The sequence below is a fragment of the Oryctolagus cuniculus genome, chromosome 11 (assembly GCF_964237555.1).
Source record: "Oryctolagus cuniculus chromosome 11, mOryCun1.1, whole genome shotgun sequence".
NCBI classification, from domain to species: Eukaryota; Metazoa; Chordata; class Mammalia; order Lagomorpha; family Leporidae; genus Oryctolagus; species Oryctolagus cuniculus.
This window is the reverse complement of record NC_091442.1, coordinates 65,460,412-65,475,576: the sequence shown is the minus strand read 5'-3', so window position 1 is coordinate 65,475,576 and position 15,165 is coordinate 65,460,412.

Sequence of the window (15,165 nt, the reverse complement as noted above, 5' to 3'; positions counted from 1 at the left end):
GAAAAACCTGACTCTGGGCAGGGCGAATTAACAGATTAGGACCTAGTAAATTTGTGGTGCTACTGAACTGAGACTGTGAAAAAAGAGACTGTGGGGGAGAGAACTCACAGAATTCACGTGAGTACTCTCCAGAGACGCTACACTTCCATAACTTTGGCAACCCAGTGGGAGACTGAAGGAGAATTTGAGCCCACTCTGAGGGCAGAACAGATTCCCTGTGTGGTCCTTAGGAAAGAGCCTCCGATCTCTGGCTCCTGTGGGTATATCATTTGCCTGCTAACTACCTCCAACTTCGTTCAGCTGTGCGGAATTACTTCCCTTTTGAATCAAAAAAAAGAAAGAAAGAGAGAGAGATCTACCACGCCTAACCTGGGAGTGTCACCTTTGGCACACCAAGCAGAGCTCTCAGGCCACACCCATCTCAAGCCTCTAAGGCTCCATCAAAAACAGGCAGTCCACTTAATCTAGAGTCATAGTATAACAAGAAAAAGCACCACAGTGAAGAAACCAAATATCTCTAATATGCCAAATAACAAACGCAAAAACCGAGGTAATAAAAACAAGGAAGTCACCATGATGCCCCCAAATGAAAAAGACACCCCAATTCAAGATTATGAAGATGATGACATAGAAGAAATGCAAGAAGCAGATCTCAAAAAATTGATAAGAACATTCAGAAGTTCTCAAAAACAAATTCTTGAACTACAGAAATCCTTAATGGACAAGATAGAAAATCTCTCTCGTGAAAATGAAATATTAAGAAGGAATCAAAATGGAACGAAACAACGAGTACAACAGGAAACTGTGATAGTGACGAGAAATCATAATGAAGTGAAGAATTCAATAGATCAAATGAAAAACACAATAGAGAGCCTTACAAACAGAATGGGTGAAGCAGAAGAGAGAATATCGGACTTAGAAGACAGAGAACAGGAAAGGATACAGTCAGACCAAAGAAAAGAAGAGGAAATTAGAAATCTAAAACATATTGTCAGGAATCTGCAGGATACTATTAAAAAACTCAACATTTGGGTTCTAGGAGTTCCTGAAGGCATGGAGAGGGAGAAAGGATTAGAAGGCCTTTTTAGTGAGATATTAGCAGAAAATTTCCCAGGTTTGGAGGACAGAGAAATCCTAGTACAGGAAGCTCACAGAACCCCTAATAAACATGACCAAAAGAGATCTTCACCACGACACGTTGTAATTAAACTCTCCACAGTGAAACATAAAGAAAAGATCCTAAAATGTGCAAGAGAGAAACGTCAGATTACTCTCAGAGGATCTCCAATCAGACTCACAGCTGACTTCTCATCAGAAACCCTACAAGCTAGGAGGGAATGGCGAGATATAGCCCAGGTACTAAGAGAGAACAACTGCCAGCCCAGAATATTATATCCTGCAAAGCTATCATTTGTGAATGAAGGTGAAATAAAGACTTTTCATAGCAAACAGAAATTGAAAGAATTTGTCGCCACTCGTCCAGCCCTGCAAAAGATGCTTAAAGATGTGTTACACACAGAAACACAGAAACACGGTAATCAATATGAAAGAAGGTAAAGGAAGGACACCTCACAGCAAAAGATCACAGGGAATTCAAAACATATATTAGAAATTATCTTTGGCAAATGGCAGGGCAAAGTTACCACATATCATTAGTCACATTGAACGTTAATGGCCTGAACTGTCCAGTTAAAAGACACCGATTGGCTGATTGGGTTAAGGAACAAAACCCACCTATTTGCTGCTTACAAGAAACACATCTTTCCAACAAAGATCCATACAGACTGAAAGTGAAAGGCTGGAAAAAGATATACCATGCCAACAGAAATGAAAAAAGAGCGGGCGTAGCCATCTTAATATCGGACAACATAAACTTTACCACAAAAACTGTTAAGAGACAAAGAGGGACACTATATAATGATTAAGGGATCAATACAACAAGAAGATATAACAATTATCAATGTATATGCACCTAACTACAGGGCACCGGTTTATCTAAAATATTTGTTAAGGGACTTAAAGGGAGACTTAGACCCCAATACAATAGTACTGGGGGACTTCAATACTCCACTCTCAGAAATAGACAGATCATCCAGTCAGAAGATCAACAAGGATACAGTAGATTTAAACGACACTATAGCCCAAATGGATCTAACAGATATATACAGAACTTTCAATCCTACAGCTAAAGATTTTACATTCTTCTCAGCAGTACATGGAACCTTCTCTAGGATTGACCACATACTAGGTCATAAAGCAAGTCTCAGCAAATTCAAAAGAATTAGAATCATACCATGCAGCTTCTCAGATCATAAAGGAATGAAGTTGGAAATTAGCAACTCAGGAATCCCTAGAGCATACGCAAACACATGGAGATTGAACAACATGCTCCTGAATGAACAATGGGTCATAGAAGAAATTAAATGAGAAATCAAAAATTTTCTGGAAGTAAATGAGGATAACAGCACAACATACCAAAACTATGGGACGCAGCAAAAGCAGTATTAAGAGGAAAGTTTATATTAACAGGTGCCTTCTTGAAGAAATTGGAAAGACACCAAATAGATGAGCTCTCAATTCACCTCAAGGATATAGAAAACCTACATCAAACCAGACCCAAATCTAGTAGGAGAAGAGAAATAATTAAAATCAGAGAAGAAATCAACAGGATTGAATCAAAAAACATTACAAAAAATCAGCCAAACGAGGAGCTGGTTTTTTGAAGAAATAAACAAAATTGACACCCCATTGTTCCAACTAACTAAAAACAGAAGAGAAAAGACCCGAATCAATAAAATCAGAGATGAAAAAGGAAACATAGCAACAGACACCACAGAAATAAAAAGAATCATCAGAAATTACTACAAGGACTTGTATGCCAGCAAAAAGGGAAACCTATCAGAAATGGATAGATTCCTGGACACATGCAACCTACCTAAATTGAACCAGGAAGACATCGAAAACCTAAACAGACCCTGTCGCTCCCCCTCTTCGTGGAGGAACAACACAGGACCCTGCGCTGTTCTTTTGTCTGCTCGGCCCTTCCTGGGTTTGCTGCAGGTTCTTCCCGGGTTGGCTACTGTCCCTTCCACCTCCGTGGAAGGGCGGTTCCCCCTGCCACATTCCCCACTTCCGCGGGGGAGCGGCACACCGCCGGCCAGCTCTCTCGGGGGCTGCACAGGTGTTCCTTCAGATAGATGTTCCTCTTAGATGTTCCTGGTGCATGTTGTCTCTCTCCTCCTTTATAGTCCTCTTCCACCAATCCCAACTCTGCTACCCACATGCCGAGTACGCTGCTCTCCTCCAATCAGGAGCAGGTCCTACAGTTTATTGGTTGAACTGGAGGCAGCTGTGTAGAAGCTGTTACTCCCTTCTCAGCGCCATATTGTGGGAGAGCAGATGCATAGAATAAGTCTTAATTCCATTAACTTAGTCTAGTCCGAGTTGCTCCCCACAGACCCATAACTGAGACAGAAATTGAAATGGTAATAAAGGCCATCCCAACAAAGAAAAGCCCAGGACCAGATGGATTCAGTGCTGAATTCCACCAGACGTTTAAAGAAGAACTGACTCCAATACTTCTCAAACTATTCAGAACAATCGAAAAAGAGAGAATCCTCCCAAATTCTTTCTATGAAGCCAGCATCACCTGAATTCCTAAGCCAGAAAAAGTTGCAGCATTGAAGGAGAATTACAGACCAATATCCCTGATGAACATAGATACAAAAATCCTCAATAAAATTCTGGCCAATAGAATGCAACAACACATCAGAAAGATCATCCACCCAGACCAAGTGGGATTTATCCCTGGTATGCAGGGATGGTTTAATGTGTGCAAAACAATCAATGTGATACACCACATTAACAGACTGCAGAAGAAAAACCATATGATTATCTCAATAGACGCCGAGAGAGCATTTGATAAAATACAACACCCGTTCATGATGAAAACTCTAAGCAAACTGGGTATGGAAGGAACATTCCTCAATACAATCAAAGCAATCTATGAAAAACCCACAGCCAACATCCTATTGAATGGGGAAAAGTTGGAAGCATTTCCACTGAGAACTGGTACCAGACAGGGATGCCCACTCTCACCACTGCTATTCAATATAGTTCTGGAGGTTCTAGCCAGAGCTATTAGGCAAGAAAAAGAAATTAAAGGGATACAAATTGGGAAGGAAGAACTCAAACTATCCCTCTTTGCAGATGATATGATTCTTGATTTAGGGGACCCAAAGAACTCTACTAAGAGACTATTGGAACTCATAGAAGATTTTGGCAAAGTAGCAGGGTATAAAATCAATGCACAAAAATCAACAGCCTTTGTATACACAGACAATGCCATGGCTGAGGAAGAACTTCTAAGATCAATCCCATTCACAATAGCTACAAAAACAATCAAGTACCTTGGAATAAACTTAACCAAGGACGTTAAAGATCTCTATGATGAAAATTACAAAACCTTAAAGAAAGAAATAGAAGAGGATACCAAGAAATGGAAAAATCTTCCATGCTCATGCACTGGAAGAATCAATATCATCAAAATGTCGATTCTCCCAAAAGCAATTTATAGATTCAATGCAATACCAATCAAGATACCAAAGACCTTCTTCTCAGATGTGGAAAAAATGGTACTGAAATTTATATGGAGGCACAAGAGACCTCAAATAGCTAAAGCAATCTTGTACAACAAAAACAAAGCTGGAGGCATCACAATACCAGATTTCAGGACATACTACAGGGCAGTTGTAATCAAAACAGCATGGTACTGGTACAGAAACAGATGGATAGACCAATGGAACAGAATTGAAACACCAGAAATCAATCCAAACATCTACAGCCAACTCATATTTGATCAAGGATCCAAAACCAATCCCTGGAGTAAGGACAGTCTATTCAATAAATGGTGCTGGGAAAACTGGATTTCCACATGCAGAAGCATGAGGCAAGACCCCTACCTTTCACTTTACACAAAAATCCACTCAACATGGATTAAAGACTTAAATCTACGACCTGACACCATCAAATTATTAGAGAGCATTGGAAAAACCCTGCAAGATATAGGTACAGGCAATGTCTTCTTGGAAAACACCCCAGAAGCACAGGCAGTCAAAGCCAAAATTAACATTTAGGATTGCATCAAATTGAGAAGTTTCTGTACTGCAAAAGAAACAGTCAGGAAAGTGAAGAGACAACCGACAGAATGGGAAAATATGTTTGCAAACTATGCAACTGATAAAGGGTTGATCACCAGAATCAACAAAGAAATCAAGAAACTCCACAAGATCAAAACAAACAACCCACTTAAGAGATGGGCCAAGGACCTCAATAGACATTTTTCAAAAGAGGAAATCCAAATGGCCAACAGACACATGAAAAAATGTTCAAGATCACTAGCAATCAGGGAAATGCAAATCAAAAGCACAATGAGGTTTCAGCTCACCCCAGTTAGAATGGCTCACATTCAGAAATCTACCAACAATAGATGCTGGAGAGGATTCGGGGAAAAAGGGACACTAACCCACTGTTGGTGGGAATGCAAACTGGTTAAGCCACTGTGGAAGTCAGTCTGGAGATTCCTCAGAAACCTGAAGATAACCCTACCATTCAACCCAGCCATCCCACTCCTTGGAATTTACCCAAAGGAAATTAAATGGGCAAACAAAAAAGCAGTCTGCACCTTAATGTTTATTGCAGCTCAATTCACAATAGGTAAGACCTGGAACCAACCCAAATGCCCATCAACAGTAGACTGGATAAAGAAATTATGGGACATGTACTCTATAGAATACTATACAGCAGTCAAAAACAATGAAACCCAGTCATTTGCAACAAGATGGAGGAATTTGGAAAACATCATACTGAGTGAATTAAGCCAGTCCCAAAGGGACAAATATCATATATTCTCCCTGATTGGCGACAACTAACTGAGCACCAAAGGGGAAACTTGTTGAAGTGAAATGGACACTATGAGAAACAGTGACTTGATCAGCTCTTGTCCTGACGGTTGATGTACAATGTAATACTTTATCCATTTCAGTATTTTTTTGTTGTTGTTCCAGTAACAATGGTTGAACTCTGTAATTAACACACAATTATTCTTGGTGTTTAAATTTTAACTGAAAAGTGATCCCTGTTAGGAATTTGGAAAACATTATGTTGAGTGAAATAAGCCAATCCCAAAGGGACAAATACCACTTGTCCTCCTTGATAGGTGACAACTAACTGAGCACCAAAAAGGAAACCTGTTAAAGTGAAATGAACACTATGAGAAACGGTGACTTGATCAGCCCTCACCCTGACTGTTGATGAGCAGCTTAATATGTTATCCCTCTTAGTATTTTTTGTTTGTTTGTTCTACTTAATACTTTTGGGTGAATACTGTAATCAATACACAATTCTTCTTAAGTGCTGAAACTTAACTGAAAAGTGATTGCTGTTAAATATAAGAGTGGGAATAAGAGAGGGAAGAGATGTGCAATTCGGGGCATGCTCAAGCTGACTTACCTCAAACAGTAGAGTTAGAAACATACCAGGGGATTCCAATTCAATCCCATCGAGGTGGCATGTACCAATGCCATCTCACTAGTCCCAGTGATCAATTTCTGTTCACAATTGATCGTAATGATAGGACTAAGAACCAAAGGGATCACATAAACAAGAATAGTGTCTGCAAATACTAGCTGATAGAATCAAAAAGGGAGAGAATGATCCAACATGGGAAGTGAGATACACAGCAGACCCATAGAATGGCAAATGTCCTAACAGCACTCTGGCCTCATAATCAGCCCTTAAGGCATGTGGATCCGGCTAAAATGCCCATGAGAGTATTTCAGGCATGGAAAGCCAAGACACTCTGGGGGAAAAAAAACCTAAATGAAAAATCTCCACGAGTGAGATCCCAGTGGAAAGAATGGGTCATCAAAGAAGGAGGTGCCTTTCTCTGAAGGGAGGAGAGAACTTCCACTTTGACCATGGCCTTGTCTAAATATGATCAGAGTCAGTGAACTCAGGGGGCTTCCATAGCCTTGGCAGCTCATGACAAGAGCCTAGGGTGATTACTGATGCCATAAACAAGAGTGTCAATTTGTTAAGTCAACAACAGGAGTCACTGTGCACTTACTCCTCATGTAGGATCTTTGTCCTTAGTGTGCTGTATGTACATTGAGATGTAATGCTATAACTAGTACTCAAACAGTATTTTTCACTTTATGTTTCTGTGTGGGAGCAAACTGTTGAAATCTTTACTTAATGTATGCTAAACTGATCTTCTGTATATAAAGAGAATTGAAAATGAATCTTGATGTGAATGGAAGGGGAGAGGGAGTGGATAAGGGGAGGGTTGTGGGTTGGAGGGACGTTATGGGGGGGAAGCCATTGTAATCCATATTGTGTACTTTGGAAATTTATATTCATTAAATAAAAGTTAAAAAAATTAAAAAAGAAACAACTTTCATTTTTCCACGAATTTTTTGAAGCCCCTTTATACCACATATAACTGGGTCTTGTCTTTTTGTCTACTCTGACAACTTCAGTCTTTCAGTTGGAGTGTATAGTTGTTTTGTGTTTAATGCAGCTACTAGTATACGTGTACTCAAATATGTCTTCTTGCTAATTCTCTGATTGTTCTCTCTTCTTTGTTTTCATTGCTAGAATTGTGTGGCTGAGTGCTCTTAGCATTCTATTTTTCCCTCTACTACTGATTATGTTTTCTGCTCCCCACCCCTGCACTCCTTTCTCCCTTTCTTTCCTGATTTTCGCTGTTTGCCCTGAGTTTTACAATATGTACTTTAGGCCGGTGCCGTGGCTCACTAGGCTAATGCTCCACCTGCGGCGCCAGCACACCGGGTTCTAGTCCCGGTCGGGGTGCCAGATTCTGTCCCGGTTGCCCCACTTCCACTTTCTGCTGTGGCCCAGGAGTGCAGTGGAGGATGGCCCAAGTGCTTGGGCCCCTGCACCCGCGTGGGAGACCAAGAGAAACACCTGGCTCCTGGCTTCGGATCAGCGTGGTGTGCTGGCCACAGCGGCCACTGGGAGGTGAACCAACGGCAAAGGAAGACCTTTCTCTCTCTCTCTCTCTCTCTCTCTCTCTATCACTGTCCACTCTGCCTGTCAAAAAAAAAAAAATATGTACTTTAACTTATGACCATCTACCTTCATATAGCACTTCACAGGAATGTAAATGCTCTACACAGTGTGTTTCCACTGCTCCATGTTTTTTTGTCTTAGTTGTTTACATGTTATTCTTTTATTTTGCATTTAACAGTCAATTATCTTTTAAAAAATTGAAGTGAGAATAAGTATATTTTTTACTTACCCACACACTTACCATTGTAGTGTTCTTCATCTCATTATCCAATTTAAAGTATCCATCTGGGATTATTTTTCCAATGCCAGAATGATTTCATTTAACATTTTTGTAGTCAATATCTGTTATCTTCAAATTTTATCATTTTTTGTTTGCCTGGAAAAGTTTTTATTTTATGAATGTTTTTCATGAGTATAGATTTCTAAGTTAACAGATTTTTCTTTCAACAGAAAAATCTTCTTTCAGAAAAATTTTCTCTCAAGATATTCCATTTTGTTTTTCTTCATATTTTTATGACAATGTCAGGTTATTTCTTTGTTTCTTTTTGTGTACTTTTTTCCTCTAGCTGCTTTTAATATTTTTCCACTTACCACTTGCGTGATTTTGTGTTTTTGCTCCTTGGGGTTTATGGAACTTCTGCAATCTTGAATTTAAAAATTCCATCAATTTTGCCCAAGTATTTTTTGTTCTCCACTCTTTAGAGACTCCAAGTATAACTGCAGTGCTTTATATTGTCCCACAAATCACTGATAATTTGTTCATATTATTTTATTTTCTGACCTTCACTTTAAGATGTTTCTATTGCAATGTCTTCAAGTTCACTGACTTTTTCTTATGCTTGGCCTCCACTTCAAATTCTAGTATGTACATTAATTTCTTTGGTCTATAAAAATTTGACTTGGTTCTTTTTTCCATTTCCCCCTACCCCCAATCATGCTCATTTTCCTCTAAATGTTGGAGCATATTTATTGTTGGTTCTTTTATTTCATTTATGCTATTTTTGCCATCTTGGTTGTATCTAGGTCTCTTTGTATTGACTGGTTTTTCTTCAGGCTTTGTGTTAAGTATTCTGGTGGCGTTAATCATATTTTCCTTTATGAGGCAATAGCTATTGCATATAATATTCTGTTGAGTGTCTGGATTTTGTTTTCTAAATATGAAGAATGTTGGGAATTGTTATGGCAGGTATTTAGGCTATTTGTAGATTAGCTCAATCACTTTTCAGGTTTATCCTTAAAAAAAGGTTTATTTTATTTGAAAGGCAAAGTTACAGAGAGAGGGAGAAAGAGAGAGAGAACAGTATCTTCCATTAGCAGAGTCACTTCCTAAATGGCCCCAGCAGGGAGGCTAGAACTTCATCCAGGTCTCCCACGTACATAGGTGGCAGAGACTCATGCACGTGGGCCAACTTCCACTGATTTCCTAGGAAGTGGTGGAGCAGCCAGGACTCAAACAAGTGCCCTTTTGGGATGCCAGTGTTACAGGCATCAGCTTAACCCATTTTGCCTCAATGCTGCCCCCTCAGGTTTATTCTTAAGCTTTGTTAGGATGGCTGTAGAGAAAGCTTTACTCTAGAGAGAGAAAGTTCCCTGATACCCAAGTTGTCACATTTCTGGGATATATTGTGTTCCTGGTTGGTTACTGAATTCTCATTGTGTCTGCTGAGACACTGAATGTCTCTGTGTGAACTCTTGAGGTTGTTTGTTTTGTACCTCCCCAATAATTCTTGGCCAAATGTGGTAGAGTTTTATCCTAAGCATATGTAGCTTAGAATTCAGTGAAGACTCAAGGAAATTCTAAGCAGATATTTGGGGCTCTTTTCTTTTTTTAGATGTGTTTCATTTATTTGAAATGCAGAGTTACAAGGAGAGAGAGGGAGAGGGAGAGAAGGAAAGAGAGAGAGAGAGAGAGAGAGAGAGAGAGAGAGATTTCCATCCACTGGTTCACTCCCCCAATGGCTACAATGGACAGAGCTCAGGCCAGGAGCTTCTTCCAGATCTCCCACGTAGGGGCAGGTGCCCCAGGACTTGGAACATCTTCTGCTGCTTTCCCAGGCCATTAACAGGGAGCTGGACTGGAAGTGGAACAACCGGGACTCAAATTGGTGCCTATATGGAATACCTGTGTTGCAGGGAGCAGCTTAACCCACAATGCGGCCCCTCTTTTTTTTTAAGATTTATTTATTTATTGGAAAGTCAGAGTTATAGAGAGAGAGGGAGAGAAAGAGAGAGTGAGCTTCCATCTGCTGGTTCACTCCCCACATAGTTGTAACTGGCCAAAACCAGGAGCCAGGAACTCCATCCAAGTCTCCCACAGAGGTGGCAGGGGCCCAAACAATTGGGCCATCCTTCATTGTTTTTTTTAAGCTGTTAGCAGGGAGCTAGATTGCAGGTGGAGCAGCTGGGACACAAACTGGAGACCATATGGGATGCCAGCATTGCATGCAGCATCTTTACCTGCTATGCTACAACATCTAGGATTCTTTCCTACATCTTTTCCAGAACTCACTCCATGACTTCCAGTCACCTCTCCATGACCTCTAATTCCTATCTCCTCAACTCAATGAGACCTTCCTCACTGCTTGAGATTGTACCTCCAGGTAAAAACTGAAGCAATTGTATGATCTCATCTAATTTATTTCCTTTCTCTCATGGAATGTAGTACTATAACACACCTGCCTACTGCACAATGTCTTCAAGCAGCTGTTTCATACATTTTGTCTATCTTTATTGGTTCTTAAAGCAGAGAGCTGGCTGGTCCCTGTTTCCGCATCACAGATGGCTGTGGAATCTCATTTCACAAAATTTTAAGTAGGCAATTCTCTGTATTAAACCTTCTTCTGCTAAAATTAGCTGTAATGGTTCTGTGCTCTTACAACATGTTTCCAATTGATAAAGTATTTCAGACCAAATTAGTAGCAAAGAAGGCATGAGAGGGTGGTAGCAGCAGCAAGTGCAAGGTCACCAAAGGTTTCAGAAGGCTGAGATTAATGAAAAGCAGAGAGCAGGAAGAAAGTCATATTTCTAATTTGAACAATCTGGAAATCCAATAATATAAGACATCAGGGACAATGACAAAATACCATTAAGGTCACCTCCCAGAAAATCATGCCATGTAAAGAAAAAAAATGTTTTTTCTAAAGTTATTTTCCCTAAAGTTGAAGGTTGGAACAGGGAAAAGTATCACACATGTATTTTAAAATCTATTAGTCTATTAGTCAATCTATTAATGGACTGATTAACTTATTCATTAATCATTAATGAGAGAACCCATTTTAGGCATTACAAAAACAGGGACTGGAAAGGTTACATGTGGAAATGCAAGAAATATGGGAATTAGAGGCTATATCAATTGATTCACATATTCCTTCAGTCAACAAATATTTATTGAACTTCCATATTCCAAGAACTGAGACAGCATCATGGATTCTCAACTCAAAAGATGTGTAAAGACAAACTGCTTAATGTACCTGAGTTTCATATTTGCTAAAGATTATTAACATCTATTAAACAGGAATCAATAATACCAGGCATACAGGTGCCTACCCCTGATCATGAATTAAGTTGGCAGTGCTTAATTAATGGGGATTCTGAGAGCTCTCCTTCTAGACAATCTCATAACTGGATGTATCTGTTTTCAACTGTGGTTGTATATTTGAGTTACATAGGAAGTCTGATGTGATTCTGGTTGGGATGGAGCATATTATTCTACATAAGATCACCAGGTGATTATTTATACACCCAATGATGAGATACACTTAGGTAATAGTGACAGATTGTGAGAAAAAGAAATCTCAAAATAATATCACAAACATTCAGATTGAATTGATCTAGACAGGTAAGGAAGTAGGAGAAACAGCCTCCTTGCAGATCTGACCCCCACTGGGGTATAACACCCATGAGGACTCAAATTTAGGTTTGGCCTGGCAGAGTTAAATTAATAGTAAGTGAGATTCAGTGTAGGAGACCTTAAACTTTCTTTGAATTTGTCCTGTAACTAGCCAAGAGAGGGCAGGAGCCATTTTGAACATATGCAAAAGCTGTGCCAGCTCCTGTTGCGTGCTCAGCAACCACCCAAGAGGAGACAACTGAGTCTGGCAAGGAGAACTACAGGGGGCTGGATGCTCATGACTGTGGGAGCCTTGTGTGCTGGGACTATAAAAACACTGTGGCTGTTTGTGAGGGCACAGGGTGTGGCTAGGTCTTTGGGCAGTCACTGTGGGTGGCTCCACATGCTTGGGGCTCCCTGATTCCCTGTTGAGGGTCATTGCTGCATGATCTGTGCTGACACTGAGGACTGCACAGATCCTTCATGCGGTTCTTGTGTCAGCACAGATGAATATTGTACCCACCGGAGTTAATGCTCAGGCATTGATCTTGGAGAAGAGGTGAGCATGAGACTATACCAACAGAGGTAAATAAACCTTCCCTCTGATACAAAAAAAAGGATATTTACAGGCTAACTATCTGAACAACAAAAAAAAGAGTCACCTTAAATACCCCCCTCACACTGGAGCACTGAACAGAGCTCCCTGGCCACACCCTGCACACACCTCAGGGTATTCACTGGAGCAGACACTCCACTAAGCCACAGAGGCAAAGTCCAAAGATAAAAGCCATCACGGGGGCGGGGGGAGAATAAACCAACGAATATCTTCACAAATGCCTAAAAATAAATGCAGCAATTCAAGAACCAAGAATAAGGAAGACAACATGATGCCCCCAAAAGAACACAATAAACTTCAATACTAGAATGTGAAAATGAAGAGACTGAAGAAATGCCAGAAATGGAATTCAAAAAATGTATCAAATGATTACTTAGAGGTAATCAGGAAGCAAATCCATGAACTAAAGAAATATGTACATGGCATGAATGAAATTTTTCCCATGAAATTGAGATTTTAAAGAAAAACCAAAATTAAATTTTGGAAATGAAGAATTCAATAGAACAAATAAGAAATGTGGTGGAAAACCTTAACAACAAAATTGGTGAGGCAGAAAAAAAATACCTGAAGTAGAAGACAAATCTCTGTAAATTTTACAGTCAGAACAAAAAAGAAGAAGAAGAAAATATTAGAAAGCTAAAAAACAGCATTGGAGATCAATGAGGTACTATGAAATGACCCAATATACAGGTCTTAGGATTTCCTGAAGGCATAGAAATGTATTAAAAGGCCTTTTTAGTGAAATAATTACAGAAAACTTCCCTAATTTGGAGAAAGAAAGGGATGTTCAAGTACAAGAAGCACATAGAACTCCTAATAGATATGACCAGAAAAAGATCTTCACCATGACACATTGTGGTCAAACTGTCCACAGTAAAACATAAAGAAAAGATTCTAAAATGTGCACTAGAGAAACACCAGATTACTTTCAGAGGATCTCCAATTAGACTCACAGCTGTCTTCTTATCAGAAACCCTACAGGTTAGGAGATAATGGCAAGATATACTCCAAGTCTCAAAAGTAGAAACACTGTACCCTGCAATGCTCTCATTTATGAATGAAGGTGAAACAAAGACCTTCCATAACAAAGAGAAATTGAAAGAATTTGCCACCACTTGTCCAGCCCTACAAAAGATGCTTAAGGATATGCTACACATAGGAACACAGAAACACGGTCATCACTATGAAAAAATGTGGAAGCAGAAAATCTCTCAGTAAAGGTATAAACGAAATCCAAAGTAAACAATAGGAATATCTATGGAAAACAGCAGGGCCAAGTCATTACTTATCAATAGTCACCTTGAATGTAAATGACCTCAACTCTCCAGTTAAGATACAGACTGGCTGAATGGAAAAAAAATCTATTTTCTACCTACAAAACACACATCTCACCAACAAAAAAACACATAGACTGAAAATGAAAGGATAGAAAAAGATATCCAAAAGATACCCCATGCTAAAGAAACCAAAAAAGAGCTGGTGTAGCCATCCTAATATCAGCCAAAATAGACTTTAATACAAAAAAATTGTTGAAAGAGACAAATAAGGGCATTGTGCAATGATGTAGGGATCTATTCAACAAGAAGATGTGACTATAATATATGTATACACACCTAATTACAGGGCACCTGGCTACTTAAAAGAAACGTCAATGGATCTAAAGGGAAACATAGACTCCCACATAATACTAATGGAGGACTTTCAGCAAAGGACAGATCAACCAGAGAGAAAATCAGCAAGGAAACAACAGTCAACCAGCACTATAGACCAAATGGACCTAACAGATATCTACAGAACTTTTCATCCTACAGTGCAGAATACACATTCTTCTCACCAGTGCGTGGAACTTTCTCTAGGATAGAACACATAGGCCATAAAGCAAGTCTCATCAGATTTGAAGGAATCGAATCACACCACCCCTCTTCTCTGACCATAATGTTATAAAGCTGGAGATAAACAGTCTGAGAGTCTCTAAGACATATGCAAACACATGGAGACGGTGACGCATGCTACTGAATGAACAGTGGGTCACAGAAGAAATAATCAAAAGACTATTGACAAACAGGTGTTGTTTTTTTTTTTTCAGTGAAGATGTTTTATTCAAGGAGCGGGATGGAGGTAAACAGGTTTTTTTTTTTAATACTATTTGTTGAACTCTTAGTATAAAGTTAATCTTCTGTGCATAAAGTTAATTGAAAATAGATCTTAGAGAATATAAGAATGGGAATAGTAGATGGAGGAGGAAGAATGGTGGAAATTGGGGTGGGAAGGTGGGTGTGGTGGGAAGAATCACTATCACTATGTTCTTAAAGTTGTATTTATGGGGGCCGGTGCTGTGGTCTAGTGGGTATAGCCACTGCCTGAGGTGCCAGAATCCCATATGGGTGCCAATTGGAGTCCCGGCTGCTCCACTTCCTGTCCAGCTCTCTGCTATGTCCTGGGAAAGCAGTGTAAGACGGCCCAAGTCTTTGGGCCACTGCACCCACATGGGAGACCAGGAGAAGCTCCTGGCTCTGGCCATTGCAGCCAACTGGGGAGTGAATCAGAGGATGGGCAACCTCTCTCTCTCTCTTTCTCTCTCTCTCTCTGCCTCTCCTTCTCTCTCTCTCTATGTAACTCAAATAAATGA